This window comes from Drosophila albomicans, chromosome 2L (genome assembly GCF_009650485.2).
Source record: "Drosophila albomicans strain 15112-1751.03 chromosome 2L, ASM965048v2, whole genome shotgun sequence".
Taxonomy (NCBI): domain Eukaryota; kingdom Metazoa; phylum Arthropoda; class Insecta; order Diptera; family Drosophilidae; genus Drosophila; species Drosophila albomicans.
Window position 1 is genome coordinate 8,796,709 of NC_047628.2, and position 13,763 is coordinate 8,810,471.

Consider the following 13,763-nt stretch of genomic DNA (forward strand, 5'->3'; position numbering starts at 1 on the left):
AACAGATTAATCTTGTAATTTTATAACACTTAAAGTTATGAATTTCAAAATGTTGATTCCGACATATTAATACCAAAATAAATCATTACAGTTTTTGATTTTGTGCGTGATTTTATACATATAATTTGCAGATTTTTAATGAAGAATTCTCGGGGATGTTTAAAATATATACATATGCTGTTTATACTGTACAGTAGTTACCTTGAAAATCCGCACTTCAAAAATATTGCACCTAGGCAAACATAAACTTTACACTCTCTTCGTTGTTGTTGTGGTTGCTCTCTTAACGATAGATACACTTTTATTATTACTCTCTTAGTTTTACTCTCATTCTCATTATTAATTTTTTTTTTTGCATTGTTTGTGGTAGTAGCACGAAAGGTGGAGAGCGAAAATCAGTCACAAAACAAACATACGGAATCTAAATATTCTACAATACTTAGAAAAACTTAGCTGTAAAATTGTCTTAACGTTAAAGAGTGAAATAAACATTATACAAATAGAAAGAGTTAAGAAATTTTGACGAACTCATATGCATATGTAATTAATTGTATCTTAGACAAATGTGAAGGCTGCAAGATATTGAAATGACTTAGGCCATTTCTTTTAATAAATTTAAATTTGGTCAAAAATGTAATCAACGTGTGATGTACATACGTCATTAATGTGAAAACAGAGATACTCCAAACGTATAAAACGGAATGATACCTATGCAATTATGTCAGTTGCTCATAAAACTGCGTCTTTTGCGAGTCCATAAGGTCCTGAAGGATAAAGGAATAAGCAAAGAATTTTCAAGAGATTTTGATCCCGAACCCGAGTGTATATTGAAAGTATTTGAAAACAAGATTATGTTTCGTTCCTTAAGGTAGACTACATTTAATTTGAAGAATTTCTCTACTTTTCAGTCCTACGTCCTTAATGAGTATGTGGTTTGGCCTGAATGAGTTTACCCTAATGTGTGTTATGGTATTTTATGGCTTTACTGGTTCAACTAAAAAAAAAAGTAGAGACTGCTAAAAAATGCCACCGCATGATCTCCAAAAATAAACCTAATTTAGAAGCTGAATTTTTGGTTAAAACATAAAATATATACCCCATACTTTATAACTTGACAATGTTTTTTTTTTTGCGGTATTAAGATTATTAAAAATTGTTTTTAATTCTTTTAATTAAATTAAATACAGTCGACTCTTGCTCGTAAAGCAGGTTTAATCTAAACAATTCGTCTGAGTTGTAAACAAAGCTAAATTTGTAATCAATTCATTTTTTTTCCAATTTTGATCACAGTCTGACAAGTAAAACTGGTTTAAGTTCCTCGTAACTCACACCATCACAGTGCTCAAGAATATTATCTAAGTTTAATGATCTTTCGCCGGTATTCTTCAGAAATGGTGATTCATATTTGTATGCATATTTAAATACGGCATGTGGCATGACTCCAAAAAAGTATAAATCGGACCGATTCATTGATTATCAGTCCAGTTTATAAATTTTGCCACGAGATGCGTCTCTTACTTGTCACCAGTTTTGTTATTGTTCTTTATACACTTTTTTGTGAAAATTGCTTTCTAAGTGCATATAACATCGATTCACCACCTTTAACCGATGGAGATAAGGAGATAATTGGAAAATTGAAAGCATGGTATAACGAAGAGACACACCATTTAAGACTGGAGCGCAATGAGACCTTATACACATTGGCGAAGTCAATTATGGTCCGACAGATTGCTGACAAAAAGTTTCTTGAATGGGCAAAAGTATTGGTCAATGAGTTTGATCCCGATGTCAGGCAACTTGCTGAACATGCTTTAGACCAACGTCGTGTGGAGTCTTTTAAAAGTGCATATATATTCAAACGATTCTATTCTATATATTTATCAAAGACAAGCACTGAAAAAAGAAATATGTTCAATACTTGGACAAACGGCGAATTCGAGAATATCTTTAACGCTTATCATAACAGGCTAGAGGCTTCTGTGAAAGAATTTGAGGACCTAATGAATAAGTCAGTAAAAAATCTAAGCAATCAAACAAAAGATTATTACCGCAGATCAATTGTAAAAGCTAATACTCCAGATAAGAAAAAGTCCCTTAAAGGCAAAATCAGACTCTTGCGTAAATTAGTAAACGATTTTGAATAAATAATAAATGTTAATTTTAATCGGTCTATACAAAAATGTCGAAATATATGGTGTGATCTAATTTTATTTTAACATTTTGTACTGTATCGCTTAATACGGATTTGATTAATAAAATATTCCTTAATCAACTTATTATGTTGCTTAATTATTCAATACTGAGGTACGTCTCTGATACACAAAAAATAATTGTGTAATAAAGTGTAACCATTTATTTCCCTATTTGTTACCGATTTAACCAAATTTTTCTAAGTTGTAATTAGGATGGGATTGGATATTGCAACCTTAAATGAGTTTAATTTATTAATTAGTTGGGCCGAATCCCGGCGGTACTGCAATACCGGGCCAACCCGTGACAGAGGTGGAGCAAGCTCCTAGCACTCCGTCTGATTCTAAAAATCAGTTTAACATTTGTTGTTCTCCAATGGAGAAACTATCAGATGTTAAGCTGATAAGAACAGATACTACACTTTGATCTTAGCCATAAGGCCGAGAAGCGATAACTTTAATGTGGTCTACCCTCATCACATCATTTACAGTGTGCTAGAACCAGTTGGGAATTTTTATACGCAGGATTCAAAATGTCATGATACCACATTTTTTCTTGCCTCCAACAGATTAATTTTGTAATTTTATAACACTTAAAGTTATGAATTTCAAATTGTTGATTCCAACATATTAATATCAAAATATGATATATCCCGTATTGTCCGTCTGTCAATATTTTTCAGGTGTACAAAAGTAAAATAGATGAATTATAGATTTGCAATTACTATAACTATTAACGTTTGATGATATTCAGGAAATTTCAGGTTTAGCATAAGTATGAAATACATAAAAAACTTGGAAATAACAATACTGCAAATTAAATATATCTACTTAAATATGACAATGCATTATTAATTGGCCCGGCAATGATCATCGCCAGGCACCCCTAAAAAATTATCTAGACTCATTAGAGTGCTCCTTTCCACGGAAATCTTTAGTAAAAGGCGAAAGATTTATTCGACATATGAGAAGAAGCCAGAGTGAATGTAACAACTCAACCACAAGGGTAGGCCAGTTGGAAAACTTGAACTACTTGGAAATTATAACCCAAGGATTCAAAGAGTTCGTTCCTTAAGGTAGGCTACATTTTATTTGAAGTATTTCTTTGTTTTTCAGTCATATGTAGAGACTACGAATTTAATGAGTATGAGGATTGGCCTGAATGAGTTTACCCTAAAGTGTGTTATGGTATTTTACGGCTTTACTGGTTCAACTAAAAACAAGTAAGAAAGTTACAGTCGAGTGTACTCGACTGTGAGATACCCTATACCCATTTTGAATAAAAGCAAAATATTGCGGTATTTTTACAAAATATACAAAAATACAAATGTACTAAAAAATATACCAAATGGTATATTTGTTATATCGATATAGTACCACATTCAAAATATACCATAGACGGCACAATATACCAGATTGTCGGCCAACGCAACACAGACCCCTAGTAAGTAGGCGTTTTTGCCCATAAAAAAGGATTTCTTTAATAACTTCCACAATTTTTATCTGATCGCAATCAAATTTTCAGAAATCATAAATACTATAGTTATTATTGTATACACCAAAATTCGATGTAGATTGAAAAGTAAGCTTGTTATTCGATTTTATTAATTTGCGGGTCGGAAGTGGGCGTGGCAAAAATTTGAAACAAACATGATCTGCGTGCAAACATAACAAATGCTGTCGAAAATTATAGCGCTATCTCTTATAGTCTCTGAGAACTAGGTGTTCATACGGACGGACAGACAGACACACAGACGGACATGGCTAGATCGTCTCGGCTGTTGACGCTGATCAAGAATATATATACTTTATAGGGTCAGAGATGCCTCCTTCTACCTGTTACATACATTTCCTGCCGGCACAAAGTTATAATACCCTTCTACCATATAGGTAGCGGGTATAAAAATGTAGAGACTGCTGAAGAAATGCCACCGCAAGATCTCCTAACTTCGCATATCAACAATAAACCTAATTTTAAAGATGAATTTTCGTTTAAGTCATAAAACATATACCACGTACTTAAGAACTTGCCATTTTTTGGGCGGTATTAAGCTCATTAAAAGTTGATTTCATTTCCATTAATTCAATTTAAATACAGTCGATTCTCGCTCGTAAAGCAGGTTTAATCTAAACAATTCGTCTGAGTTGTAAACAAAGCTAAATTTGTAATCAATTCATTTTTTTCCAATTTTGATCACAGTCTGACAAGTAAAACTGGTTTAAGTTCCTCCTAACTCACACCATCACCCTCCTCAAGAATATTATCTAAGTTTAATGATCTTTGGCCGATATTCTTCAGAAATGATGATTCATATGCATATTTAAATACGGCATGTGGCAAGACTCCAAAAAAGTATAAATCGGACCGATTCATTGGATATCACTCCAGTTTATGAATTTTGCCACGAGATGCGTCTCTTACTTGTCACCAGTTTTATTATTGTTCTTTATACTCTTCGTTGTGAAAATTGCTTTCTAAATGCATATAACATCGAATCACCACCTTTAACCGATGGAGATAAGGAGATAATTGGAAAATTTGAAAGTATGGTATAACGATGAGACACACCATTTAAGACAGGAGCGCAATGAGATCTTATACACATTGGCGAAGTCATTTATGGTCCGCGAGACTGCTGACAAAAATATTCTTGAATGGTCAAAAGTATTTGTCAATGAGTTTGATTCCGATGTCAAGCAATTTGCTTTTTACTCGTTAAGAAATGCTGTTATATTCCAACGCTTCTATTCTATATATCTATCAAAGACAATCACTGAAGATAGAAATATGTTAAATACTTGGACAAACGGCGAGTTCGAGAATATCTTTGACCCTTATCATAACAGGTTCGAGGCTTCTGTGAAAGAATTTAAGGACCTTATGAATAAGTCAGTAAAAAAATCTAAGCAATCAAACAAAAGATTATTACCACGACTCAATTGTAAAAGCTAATACTTCAGATAAGAAAAAGTCCCTTAAAGGCAAATTCAGACTCTACAATAAATTTGTGAACGATTCTGAATAAATAATAAATGTTAATTTTAATCGGTCTATACAAAATGTCGAAATATATGGTGTGATCTAATTTTATTTTTACATTTTGTACTGTATCGCTTAATACGGATTTGATTAATAAAATATTCCTTAATCAACTTATTATGTTTCTTAATTATTCAATATTGAGGTACAATTCTGATTCACATAAAATAATTGTGTTAATTTGTTAACGATTTAACCAAATCTTTCTTACTTGTAATTAGGATGGGATTGGATAATATTGCAACCTTAACTTATTAGTTTAATTTATTAATTAGTTGGGCCGAATCCCGGCGGTACTGCAATACCGGGCCAACCCGTGACAGAGGTGGAGCAAGCTCCTAGCACTCCGTCTGATTCCAAAAATCAGTTTAACATTTGTTGTTCTCCAATGGAGAAACTATCAGATGTTAAGCTGATAAGAACAGATACTACACTTTGATCTTAGCCATAAGGCCGAGAAGCGATAACCTTAATAAGGTCTACTCTTATCACATCATTTACAGTGTGCTAGAACCAGTTGGGAATTTTTGTACGCAGGATTCGAAATGTCATGGTACCGTATTTTTTCTTACCTTCAACAGATTAATTATGCAATTTTATAACAGTCTATAGTTATAAATTTCAAAATTTTGATTCCGACATATTTATACCAAAATAAATCATTACAGTTTTTGATTTTGTGTATAATTTGCAGATTTTTAATGAAGAATTCCCGGGGATGTTTAAAATATATACCTATGTTGTTTATACTGTACAGTAGTTCCCTTGGAAATCCGCACTTTAAAAATATTGTACATAGGCAAACATAAACTTTACACTCTCTTCGTTGTTGTCGTGGTTGTTCTCTTAACGATAGATACACTTTTATTATTACTCTCTTAGTTTTACTCTCATTCTCATTATTAATTTTTTTTTTGCATGGTTTGTGGTAGTAGCACGAAAGGTGGAGAGCGAAAATCAGTCGCAAAACAAACATACGGAATCTAAATATTCTACAATACTTTGAAAAACTTGGCTGTAAAATTATCTTAACGTTAAAGAGTATAATAAACATTATTAAAATATAAACAGTTAAGAAATTTTGACGAACTCATTTGCATATGTAATTAATTGTATCTCAGACAAATGTGAAGGCTGCAAGATATTTAAATGATTTAGGCCATTTCTTTTAATAAATTTAAATTTGGTCAAAAATGTAATCGAAGTGTGATGTACAATGTACATACGTCATTAATGTGAAAACGGAGATACTCCAAACGTTTAAAACGGAATGATACCTATGCAATTATGTCAGTTGCTCATAAAACTGCGTCTCTTGCGAGTCCATAAGTTCCTAAAAATAAAGGAATAAGCAAAGAATTTTCAAGAGATTTTGATCCCGAACCCGAGTGTAATGAAATGCTTTCAATAATTTCAAAACAAGATCATGTTTTGAGAAAATTTAAGGATATGATGAATTACTCTAAGCGAGCTAAAGCTAAGGTATTAGTGCTTGAAAAGAATTTTGATAGCGTTATGTCATAGTTGAGTTTAAATTCAAGTGTTTGTTTTCCATAAATGTGAATTGCAAAAATTGATGCTTCGAAATAAAGGAAACATTATTTGGCCAAAATATGAAATATCCCATATTGTCCGTGTACCCGTCTGTCTGTCAAAATTTTTTAGGTATACAAAAGTAAAATAGATGAATTATAGATTTGCAATTACTATAACTATAAACGTTTGATGATAATCAGGAAATTTCAGGTTTAGCATAAGTATGAAATACATAAAAAACTTGGAAATCACAATACTGCAATTTAAATATATCTACTTAAATATGAAAATGCATTATTAATTGGCCCGGCAATGATCATCGCCAGGCACCCCTAAAAAATTATCTAGACTCATTAGAGTGCTCCTTTCCACGGAAATCTTTAGTAAAAGGCGAAAGATTTATTCGACATATGAGAAGAAGCCAGAGTGAATTAAACAACTCAACCACAAGGGTAAGCCAGAAGGCAAACTTGAACTACTTGGAAATCATAACCGAAGGATTCCAAGAATTCGTTCCCTTAAGTAGGCTACATTTTATTTGAAGTATTTCTTTGCTTTTCAGTCCTATGTAGAGTCTACAAACCTAATGAGTATGAGGTTTGGCCTGAATGAGGTTACCCTAATGTGTATTATGGTATTTTATGGCTTTACTGGTTCAACTAAAAAAAAAGTAGTGACTGCTGAAGAAATACCACCGCAGGATCTCCTTCGCATATCAACAATAAACCTAATTTTAAGGACGAATTTTCGTTTAAGTCATAAAACATATACCACGTACTTAAGAACTTGCCATTTTTTGGGCGGTATTAAGCTCATTAAAAGTTGATTTTAATTCCATTAATTCAATTTAAATACAGTCGATTCTCGCTCGTAAAGCAGGTTTAATCTAAACAATTCGTCTGAGTTGTAAACAAAGCTAAATTTGTAATCAATTCATTTTTTTTCCAATTATGATCACAGTCTGACAAGTAAAACTGGTTTAAGTTCCTCGTAACTCACACCATCACAGTGCTCAAGAATATTATCTAAGTTTAATGATCTTTCGCCGGTATTCTTCAGAAATGGTGATTCATATTTGTATGCATATTTAAATACGGCATGTGGCAAGAACCCAAAAAAGTATAAATCGGACCGATTCATTGATTATCAGTCCAGTTTATAAATTTTGCCACGAGATGCGTCTCTTACTTGTCACCAGTTTTGTTATTGTTCTTTATACTCTTTGTTGTGAAAATTGCTTTCTAAATGCATATAACATCGAATCACCACCTTTAACCGATGGAGATAAGGAGATAATTGGAAAATTGAAAGCATGGCATAAATATGAGACACACCATTTAAGACTGGAGCGCAATGAGATCTTATACACATTGGCGAAGTCAATTATGGTCCGCAAGATTGCTGACAAAGAGTTTCTTGAATGGGCGAAAGTATTGGTCAATGAGTTTGATCCCGATGTCAGGCAACTTGCTGAACATGCTTTAGACCAACGTCGTGTGGAGTTTTCTAAAAGTCCTTATATATTTCTACGATTCTATTCTATATATCTATCAAAAACAAATACTGAAAAAAGAAATATGTTCAATACTTGGACAAACGGCGAGTTTGAAAATATCTTTAACGCTTATCATAACAGGCTAAAGGCTTCTGTGAAAGAATTTGAGGACCTAATGAATAAGTTAGTAAAAAATCTAAGCAATCAAACACAAGATTATTACCGCAGATCCATTGTAAAAGCTAATACTCTTACTGGCAAATTCAGACTCTTCCGTAAATTAAAACGATTATGAATAAATAATAAATGTTAATTTTAATCGGTCTATAAAAAAATGTCGAAATATATGGTGTGATCTAATTTTATTTTAACATTTTGTACCGAATCGCTTAATACGGATTTCATTAATAAAATATTTCTTAATCTTAATTATTCAATATTGACTCAATATTATTGAGGTACATTTCTGATTCACATAAAATAATTGTGTACTTAGAAGGAGGCATCTCCGACCCTATAAAGTACTATATATATATTATTGTTCAGCATTAATAGCCGAGACGATCTAGCCATGTCCGTCTGTCCATATGAACACCTAGATCTCAGAGACTATAAGAGATAGAGCAATAATTTTCGACAGCATTTGTTATGTTTGCCGCCTCAGCAGTTCAAAATCGAATAAAAACCGTAATTTTAAAAAATTTTGATGTACACAATAATAACTATAGTATTTATGATTCCTGAAAATTTGATTGCGATCAGATAAAAATTGTGGAAGTTATTAAAGAAATACTTTTTTATGGGCAAAAACGCCTACTTACTAGGGGTCTGTGTTGTGTTGGCCGACAATCTGGTATATTGTGCCGTCTATGGTATATTTTCAATGTGGTACTGTATCGATATAACAAATATACCATTTGGTATATTTTTAGTACATTTGTATCTTTGGTATATTTTGAAAATAATACCAGAATATTTTCTATTCAAAATGGGCAACGGGTACCTCACAGTCGAGCACACTCAACTGTAGCTTTCTTATTTGTTTTTTTTTTTTTGTAAATTTTGACAATGTAAACAGGTTTTTGTAGCTCTCTATTCTTTCTATCACCCTGCTTTAAAATATAATCGATTTTAGAGCCAAATACCTACGACATTAATGTGAAAGCTGGAAGATGCGAAAAACGTATAAAACGGAACGAATCATTGATGGTTATTTCAGTCGTTTAAAAATTTTGTTACAAGATGCGTCTTCTGCTTGTCGCCAGTTTTCTTATTGTGCTATATACATTTTGTTGGGAAAATTCTTTTGCAAATGAAGATTATGAAGATGACACACCATTCACGGATGAGGATAAGGAGATTGTTCGAAAATTGATAGCTTGGGACACCAAGTCGTTGAGTGAGTTTAAGTTCGAGAGAGAAGTGACATTATACAAAATAGTTAAGTCAATTGTGGACCATAAGATTGCTGAGAACAAGACACTTATATGGGCACAAACTATTCTCGATGCTTGGCAGCCCGATTCGAAAAAGTTTTCTGCTGAGGCGCTAAGTCGTCCTCCCATCGAATCTACTATTAAAGATTTAATCAAATCATTATCTAAAATATATAATTCCGAAGAAAGCATTGAAAAGAAAAAGGAGTATAATGATTGGACGAACGGCGAATTTGATATTATTTTTAAAACCTTTAGCGACAAAGGCAAGCATAACGTGAAGGAATTTGTGAGTTTAATGGATAAATCAGTCGAAAGTCTAAGCGACAAAACAAAACACGTCTATCGCATTTTGATCGAAGAATCAAAGAATCCCGATAGAAAAAAAGCGATTTTGGGGAGAGATGAGCTATTTAAAATCCTGAAGTTCGACCTTAATTTATTCTACTAATATAAATAAATAAATCAAGTAGATTAGACTTCATTGTAAATACACAGATGAAGTTAGTCAATACTTGAGCACACGCGTTTAATTATTTATTTACATGTGCGTTGATAATGCTAAACCGCATTGATGCTACATATTGTAATCTTATCTTAATAATATGGTTATAATACAAATTCAGTGTATTTTCATTAATTCCTTAAATTATAGAAATAGTAAATTTGGCATTAATTTTAAGTTTTAGTTTTAAAATTATTTTTTAATTAAAATTTTTATATTAATAAATAGAAGCAACTTCATAAAGTGTATAGAAAAATATATATAATATGTATATATGTAAAATATATAAACAAAATAATGCATGCAATATCGTATTTTCTGTAATTCTTATGTTTTGCAACAGGTTATAACAAAAACAATTTAAAAACGCCTACATGTGTAGCATAGTAAACTATTAAATAATTTGCAGATTTTATTTAAATTATTGTCTAGAAGGAGTGGTGGAAGTTGTACATTTTCATTGCAAATAGAATGATCCGCATAAAGATCAGATCATAAAATCAGAAAGCAGCCATAGTATAGTGACGTGCATTAAATAAAACAAGTAAAATAGTTACAGTCGATTATGCTCGACTGTGAGATACCCGCAACCCATTTTCAATAAAAGCAAAACGGTGTGGAAATATTTATAAAATATTCTTAATTCTAAAATATATTGAAGGCTATATTGTTTATATCGATATACTCTTACATTCAAAATATTCCAAAAAGTACGAAATATGTCAGATTGTCAATCTAAGAAGCTAAAAACCGAATTTCCACAATACAATTAAAATATAGTTTAACAAGTAAGAAAGCTACAGTCGAGTGTACTCGACTGTGAGATACCCGCTACCCATTTTGAATAAAAACAATATATTTTGCGGTATTATTCTCAAAATATACCAAATATACTGCAAAAATACTAAAAAATATACCAAATGGTATAAGTGATGTATCGATATAGTACCGCATTCAAAATATACCATAGACGGCACAATATACCAGATTGTCAGCCAACTCAGACCCTAGTAAGTAGGCGTTTTTGCCCATACAAAAGTATTTCTTTAATTACTTCCACAATTTCCTTCTGATCGCAACCAAATTTTCAGGGATCATAACTACTATTGTTATTACTGTATATACCAAAATTCGTAACTCTAGCTTTAAATTACGCTTGTTATTCGATTTTTTTGATTTGCAGGGGCGGAAGTGGGCGTGGCAAAAATTTGAAACAAAATTGATCTGCGTGCAAACATAACAAATGCTGTCGAAAAAAAATTATAGCTCTATCTCTTATAGTCTCTGAGATCTAGGTGTTCATACGGACAGACGGACGGACGGACAGACGGACAGACGGACATGGCTATGTCGTCTCGGCTGTTGACGCTGATCAAGAATATATATACTTTATAGGGTCGGAGATGCCTTCTTCTACCTGTTACATACATTTCCTGCCGGCACAAAGTTATAATACCCTTCTACCCTATGGGTAGCGGGTATGAAAAGTTTAGGTGTCGATCTTTTTCACCGCAGTAGCTTCAAAATAAACAAATCGTTTGAGCTAAGAGCTATGCATACTCGTATGTATGTATGTATATTTGGTCAACCCATTTCTTTATTTTTATACCCGCTACCCATAGGGTAGAAGGGTATTATAACTTTGTGCCGGCAGGAAATGTATGTAACAGGTAGAAGGAGGCATCTCCGACCCTACAATGTATATATAATCTTGATCAGCGTCAACAGCCGAGACGATCTAGCCATGTCCGTCTGTCCGTCTGTGTGTCTGTCCGTCTGTCCGTATGAACACCTAGATCTCAGAGACTATAAGAGATAGAGCTATAATTTTTTTTCGACAGCATTTGTTATGTTTGCACGCAGATCAAGTTTGTTTCAAATTTTTGCCACGCCCCCTTCCGCCCCCGCAAATCAAAAAAATCGAATAACAAGCGTAAATTTTAAAGCTAGAGTTACGAATTTTACTGGGGGTCTTAGTTACTTTCTCTGACAATCTGGTATATTGTGCCGTCTATGGTATATTTTGAATGCGGTACTATATCGATATACCACATATACAATTTGGTATATTTTTTAGTATTTTTGTAGTATATTTGGTATATTTTGAGAAATATACCGCAAAATATAATGCTTTTATTCAAAATGGGTAGCGGGTATCTCACAGTCGAGTACACTCGACTGTAGCTTTCTTACTTGTTTGTATTTAATTTTAGCAATTTAACAGATTTTTGTCTTGTTGCACCGTATTCTCACCATCACCCTGCTCAAGATGCGTGTTCTGCTTGTCGCCAGTTTTGTTTTGTTTTTTGTTTTGTAAATTCTGTTCGGATGATAAATATATAAAAGAGTATATCTCAATCAGTGCCGATCCCTTACCATTCACGGATGAAGATGGGACAACAAGTTGTTGCGCAACTTACAGTTCGAGAGAAAAGTGACATTATGCAGAATAGCTAAGTCAAGACAGTTATATGAACACAAGGTATTCTCGATGGTTGGCAGCCCGATTCCAAAAAGTTTTTTGCTGAGGCTTAAGTCGTCCTCCGTTCGAAGCTACATATGTATATTCAAGCCATTACATAAAATATATAAGTAGCATTGAAAAGAAAAAGAAGTATAACACTTGGACGAACGGCGAATTCGAGATTATCTTTATAAGAATTTCAACGCAAAATCGAAGTTCTCACGGGGGGTAACGACATATCTCCGCGTGACATATCTCCGCTGAACAAAAAACGACATATCTCCAGCGCGCTATAACCACTTTCAAGCTCGATTACCGATATACGTTCTGATTTCGCCTCTTGTTGTTGAGTATAGCCTATTTCCACTGCCACTCAGTTCTTTTACGTTCGAACCGACTTTTTTTCTTATGGGTTTTTACATTGGGCAAACGTAACATTCGACCTGAACGAAAAAAAACGAGGTTTTTGGGTGCAGTGGAAATAGGCGATACTATTATTGCTTAATCTGGTCACACCTGATGGCAGCACTGATGAGTATGTACCCACTCATATGAATGAGTGGGAACGCGCCAGAATTGCAAAGTTCTTGGTATCGGAATTAGTGTGTGCGAAAAATTTTCATTGATCTTCGCTTGCAAATGCAATCAATCGATTCCGGGCTTTCAATAAGTGTGCGTTGTCGATTTTATAAGAGCGAGTAAAATGGATTTGGACAATATCAAATTTGAGTTTAAGGAAGGAAGCCGTGCAGGTTGCTCTAAATTATTATATACTCCAAGTGACCAACAAATTTACATAAAAAATAAACAATTAAAATGGAATGATATTGCATATGTGTGTCGTTCAAAGGATTGCAGAGCACGGGTTTATTTAAGTGCAGATAGGGCTCGCGTCTTTTCCAATCCTGAAAAAATTAAGCATAATCATGGACCACAAGGCCAAGAAATGAAAAAAATCGAAGTGCTGTCGCAAATAAAATTGAAGTGTCAAACCAATTCCGACGACACCAAAAAAATATTTAATGATGTTCTCGCGAGGTAAGTACACATACATGCACGTATACATACAAGAATTAGTATACATATATATGGTACATA

At 33.2% G+C, this 13,763-nt stretch overlaps 4 non-coding genes across 4 annotated transcripts; all 4 read right to left on the reverse strand.

Annotated features, from left to right (window-relative positions):
• Positions 1-2,447: 2,447 nt before the first annotated feature.
• Positions 2,448-2,642, reverse strand: LOC117566256 (U2 spliceosomal RNA). The gene has a single exon (XR_004571974.1). It is a non-coding gene; the product is annotated as a U2 spliceosomal RNA (small nuclear RNA).
• A 405-nt stretch (positions 2,643-3,047) lies between these two features.
• On the reverse strand, positions 3,048-3,173 carry LOC117566265 (U5 spliceosomal RNA). The gene has a single exon (XR_004571982.1). It is a non-coding gene; the product is annotated as a U5 spliceosomal RNA (small nuclear RNA).
• Positions 3,174-5,499: 2,326 nt separating this feature from the next.
• Positions 5,500-5,694, reverse strand: LOC117566278 (U2 spliceosomal RNA). The gene has a single exon (XR_004571994.1). It is a non-coding gene; the product is annotated as a U2 spliceosomal RNA (small nuclear RNA).
• Positions 5,695-7,073: 1,379 nt separating this feature from the next.
• On the reverse strand, positions 7,074-7,195 carry LOC117566267 (U5 spliceosomal RNA). The gene has a single exon (XR_004571984.1). It is a non-coding gene; the product is annotated as a U5 spliceosomal RNA (small nuclear RNA).
• Between the last annotated feature and the right edge of the window lie 6,568 nt (positions 7,196-13,763).